Source organism: Hypanus sabinus, chromosome 5 (assembly GCF_030144855.1).
Source record: "Hypanus sabinus isolate sHypSab1 chromosome 5, sHypSab1.hap1, whole genome shotgun sequence".
In the NCBI taxonomy this organism is placed as follows: domain Eukaryota; kingdom Metazoa; phylum Chordata; class Chondrichthyes; order Myliobatiformes; family Dasyatidae; genus Hypanus; species Hypanus sabinus.
In genome coordinates, this window is record NC_082710.1 from 49329424 (window position 1) to 49335423 (window position 6000).

Genomic DNA, 6000 nt, shown 5'->3' on the forward strand with positions numbered 1-6000 from the left:
AATGTTTGGCACATATAGAAGATGTATTAACTAATTGAAGAATTCTATCCCAATTCTCAATAGGAATAATAAGATTAAGCTCTCTTTCCCAATCATTTTTTGTCTTATAAAGGGGCTCTGACTGTATCTTCATAATTATATTATAAAGTTTTGATATAAGCCCTTTTTGAAAAGGGTTTAATTCAAAAAAACTCTCCAAAATATCTGAAGACACAAAATTTGGAAACGTAGGAAGTACAGTACTTAAAAAATGCCTAATCTGTAAATATCTAAAAAAATGAAATCTAGGCAAATTATATTTATTAGATAATTGCTCAAAAGACATAAAACAATTGTCCAAAAATAAATCAGAAAATCTTATTAATCCCTTAGTTTTCCAAGCCGAAAAAGCTTGATCTATAATTGAAGGGTGGAAAAAGCAATTAGATACAACAGGAATATTTAAAACAAATTGCGTCAACCCGAAAAATTTCCGAAATTGAAACCATATACGTAAAGTATGTATAACTATTGGGTTGTCAATTCATTTCGGCAATTTAGAAAGAGCAGAAGGGAGAGAAGTCCCTAAAATAGAACCCAGAGCATAACCAGATACCGATTTAATTTCCAAACTCACCCAATGAGGGCCAAAAGATCCATCCCAGTCTTTCAACCAACATAACAAATATCTAATATTAACTGCCCAATAATAAAATCTGAAATTAGGTAATGCTAAACCACCTTCCTTCTTTGTTTTCTGTAAATATATTCTACCTAACCTGGGATTTTTATTCTGCCATATATATGCGGAAATTTTTGAATCAACATTAGTAAAAAAAGATTTCGGAATAAAAATTGGTACCACTTGAAAAATAGATAAAAACTTAGGTAAAATAACCATCTTAATAGCATTAATCCTACCTATCAGAGATAAAGATAATGGTGACCACTTAGTAAACAAGCCTTTAATCTGATCAATTAAGGGTAAAAAATTAAACCTAAATAATTCTTTATGGTTTTTTGTGATTTTAATCCCTAAGTAAATAAAAGAGTCATTAACTAATTTAAAAGGTAATTTTCCATAAATTGGGATCTGTCTATTCAAAGGAAACAATTCACTCTTATTAAGATTTAACTTATACCCAGAAAACTCACTAAATTGAGCCAACAATGACAGAACTGCTGGAGTAGATTTCTCAGGGTTAGAAATGAATAATAATAAATCATCTGCATACAAAGATAACTTATGAATATCTGTCCCACGATTAATACCCGAAATATCCTGTGGTTCTCTGACGGCAATTGCCAAAGGTTCTAAAGCAATGTTAAATAGTAATGGGCAAAGAGGACAGCCTTGTCTAGTGCCCCGAAATAAACGAAAAAAGGGAGATCTTTGATTATTAGTAAACACTGAGGCTACTGGAGTGTGATAAATCAGTTTAATCCAGGAAATGAATGTCGGACTAAAATTAACCTTCTCCAACACATTAAATAAGTAAGGCCATTCAACTCTGTCAAATGCTTTCTCCGCATCTAATGAAATAACACATTCTGAAGTGCTATGTGAAGGAGTATAAACAATATTCAGCAATCTCCTAACATTGAAAAAAGAATAGTGATTTTTAATAAAACCGGTTTGATCTTCCGAAATAATTTGGGGTAATACCTTCTCCAACCTGGATGCCAGTAACTTGGAAAAAATCTTGGAGTCTACATTCAATAAAGATATTGGTCTATAGGATGCACAGTCAGTAGGGGCTTTATCTTTCTTCAGTATTAAAGAAATGGAAGCTCTATAAAAAGATTGTGGCAAATTCCCCAATCTAATTGCTTCTTCAAAAACCCTGCATAACCAAGGAGAAAGAGTAGCGGAAAAACATTTAAAAAATTCTACTGTATACCCATCTGGACCTGGTGCTTTCCCAGAATTCATTGAGGAAATAACCCCTTTGATTTCTGTGTCTGTAATAGGAGTATCTAATATTGAAAGATCATCAGATGATAATTTTGGAAAATTCAATTTCCCAAGAAAATCACACATGATATTACGATCCTGAGGGAATTCAGATTGATACAGGGAGGTATAAAAGTCTTGAAATGACTTATTTATCTCATCATGGTTAACTGTCAAATCCCCATTCTGCTGACGAATCTTAGTGATTTGACGTTTAACCAAAGCATTCTTCAGCTGACTAGCTAACAGTTTACCTGATTTATCTCTATGTATATAAAAATCAGATCTGGTTTTCATTAATTGATTTTCAATCGGAGATGTAAGTAATAAACTATGTTCCGTTTGAAGTTCAACCCTTTGTTTGTAAAGCTCCTTACTAGGAGTGATCGAATATTTCTTGTTAATCTCTTTAATTTTATCGACCAATAAAAAAGTTTCCTTCTTAATGCGTTTTCTCAAACCAACAGAGTAAGAGATAATCTGTCCACGTATATACGCTTTAAAAGTGTCCCAAAGTGTTCCGCAAGAAATATCATCGTGGAATTAGTTGAAAAGAAGAAATCAATCTGTTCCTTCATAAATTTAATAAAGTCCAGATCTTGCAGTAAGGTAGAGTCAAATCGCCATTGTCTAACATTAGAAGCTGTATCCGTAAATTTAATAGAAAGTTTTAATGGAGCATGGTCAGAGATAGCTATAATATCATAATTATAACCAATTACCGATGGAATAAAACAAGAGTCAATTAAAAAATAATCAATTCTCGAATAAGAATGATAAACATGTGAGAAAGAAGAAAACTCTTTGTCGTTAGGATGCCGAAATCTCCATAGAAGTTTGAAACAGTTAAAATTATTAACAGTTTCTAGGCCACTCAGCCTCTGGTTTGTACCATTGAAAGCTGAAATGTTTTTATTATTTATTCTTCCTCAATCAACATTTGTATTTGTAGCAGTCTGAGCACACATTGGCTACTTTTCCTACATTGCAATAAGGGCCACATTTCTCAAGTTAAATGACTATAGAGTGCTTTGGGTCTTTAGGTGATTAATGCAGCACACACAAGTGTTAGAAGAACTCTAAGTCAGGCAGCATCAATGGAAAGGAACATAAGAATTGATGTTTTAGATTTGGTCTGAAATGTCGACTCTATTCCTTTCCATAGATGTTGCCTGACCTGCTGGGTTCCTCCCCCTTTTTGTGTGTGTTGCTCTGGATTTATAACATCTGCAGAATCTCTTGTGTTTATTACTTGATAATGTTTCCCTTTGATTTTTTTTTAAACTCCACATGTATTGGTTCTATTATCCAGCAAAAATCAATCAATTGCATTTTTAAAATGTTCTCAACAATAATTTTTGGAAGATTTCTGAATGGTCAAATTTAAAGTAAATTTATTATCAAAGTACATACATGTCACCACATACAACCCTGAGATTTATTTTCTAACCATAGTAGGAAGACTGCACCAACAGGGCTGACAACCAGTGTGGAAAAGACAACAAGCTGTGCAAATACAAAAATAAAGGGAAAAAAACAATATTAAGCAATAAATATTGAGAACATGAGATGAAGAGCCCTTGAAAGTGAGTCCATAGGTTGTGGGAACAGTTCAGTGATGGGTTCAGTTCAGCCAATGAACACTACTTCTCTATTCCTCCTTTGCACTACTTATTTTATCATAACTTATAGCATTAAAAAAGTTTTGCCACAAGACAACAAATTTCATGTCATTTATCTGTCATAATAAACCTGATTCTGAGACTTTTCTACTCTGCATAAAGAACTGTTTTCTGACACCACCTTAAATGATATTTTCTTTAAGATAACACCATCTAATCCTAGACTCCCCAATTAGAGGAAATATTTCCTCTTGATCAACTCCATAAAATTATTTAGTCATCATAAGTACTGTATATCAGTTTGATTATTCCTTAAACTTAGATACTTTAAAAATGTCTGCACAATCCTTCCTCATAATGTAATGCTTTCGGCTCTGCTATCGTAGTTTTACATTTTTGAAAGCCAATATAGTCTTCCTAAATGTGGTTCTTGTTAGTGAACAGATTAGTTTGATATAACTGCAAAAAATACCTAGGCCTAGTATATCTGATTCCTTGAAAGAAGATCCTACGGTTTTTAGTTCGTATCATTGCATCTTTTCCAGTATCTTTTAATGATTTCTCCATTTCGTGCCTAAATCCCATGGCTTCTCCACCATTTTTATCCCCACCACCTGGGCCATGCCATCTATCTGCAGCTACTATCATTCAGGAGGTAGAGAAGCATGAAAATCCACACCACCAGGTTCAAGAAATGCTACTGCCCTTCAACCATTCTGTTCTTGAACCAACAGGCAACGACACTATGAGCCTGTGATGCTGCTGGAAGTAAGTTCTACATTCTACCTGTGCATAAAGTTCAACTTTTATCTTTGCTTTTAGAAAATTTTCTTGAATCCAAAGTGAATGATCTCATATTTCCCCACCATTGTTTTGTTGATGTGATAACATTTCAGTTAAATTGGTTGCATTTCTCAGAGGTTAAATTTCACAGGTTAAATGTGAAAGCAGATTGGCTAGATTACCTCCCTTTGAAATGTAACTTCCTCTCTGCTTCAAACAATACACACCTGCATAGAACAGCATCACGTTTTTCCAGTATGGCTTCTTCATTCCTGGCAAGTGCAGCCTAGTTGCCAAAGTAGACCAAACCCAAGGCCAGGCAGAACAAGCTGCTTTGCAGCCATCTGTTCCTTATGAACCTTGCTAAAGTGCATATCTTTGCACTTTCTTTTAAATGAACAGGTAAATTAAGTGTTATAGTTAAGCTTATTGATGTAATCAAATGTATGATAAAATTTAGTATGTTTCCATTTCTGACTAAATGATTTATGCCTCTGAATTATATTTGGACTGGAAGGAAATTAGTGAAGTTATACAGATATAGAATCATTGAGTGGTGACATTAAAGTTGGTTATATCCTGGCCTGGGCTCTGAGACAGGTAATGCTGGCAGTGCTCATTGTCATAAATAAATGAACATACTTCTGAGGTTTTGCTTGGAAATCAGAGTTTTTTCATGATCTTTCCTCTGGTCAGATTTTATAGAAATGGAACTAATCTGAGAAATTTAGTTTTAAAATGTACGTAGACTGAAGTTATAGTATTAGCCTATTAGTTCCTCACAAACACACTAGAAAAGCACAAATCATGTTCAATCAGGCAAATTTACTTTATTTGCAGTGTTAAAACATGGCAAGCTGACAATGCTGTTTATTTGTGTTGGTTGCAAAATCCATGCCTGTTTCTGATGTCTGTCTTCTAGATACTTTGGGGGATGTAGCAGGTACAAAACAAAATGGAGAAAAATACTCTAGATGTTGGATGGCCGGTGTGGAGGTACCTCTCCACCGAAGGAGGTCTCTGCTAGATTGCAGGCCATCCTTGGGCAAGGTACCTGCTTAGACCCTGATCAGGGTCACCTGAAGTCATGGGAGCCAGTGGTGGATGGTCATATGAGCGGCTGATGCAAACACTGACGCCAAGCAGACCATCTGTGAAGAGAATTGATAAGGACTGGTGTCATTTGTCTCGCAAAGATACAGCCCAGAAGGCGGCAATGGCAAGCCACTTTGCTAGAAATATTTGCCAAGAGCTGTCATGGTCATGGATAAGATCATGATCGCCCACATTACTATGATATAGCACGTAATGATGCTTATGACTCTAATAGTAATGTTAACGCAGTCACCAAAAAAGAGACAAGTTTAGTGAGCAGTCACTCAGGAACTTTCAATCTTGGTGGATAGGTCTGATGATCTCAAGAAGATTGCAAGCAAAAATGGGAGCAAGAATTATGTTACAACCTAATGTTAAAATTTGAATATTTATGCAAAGGTCTAAAAAAAAGTTAAATATGATCTGCAAGGAGTTGCAACTACCGTCATTAGAGTGTAAAGTGAGAGGCTCAGGCGCTGCGCTTGCCATCATCGACCACACGACGGATTGGTGGAATTATCCGTCCATCAAAGCGGCACCGCCACCCGTGAGCCAATCAATCGGTCG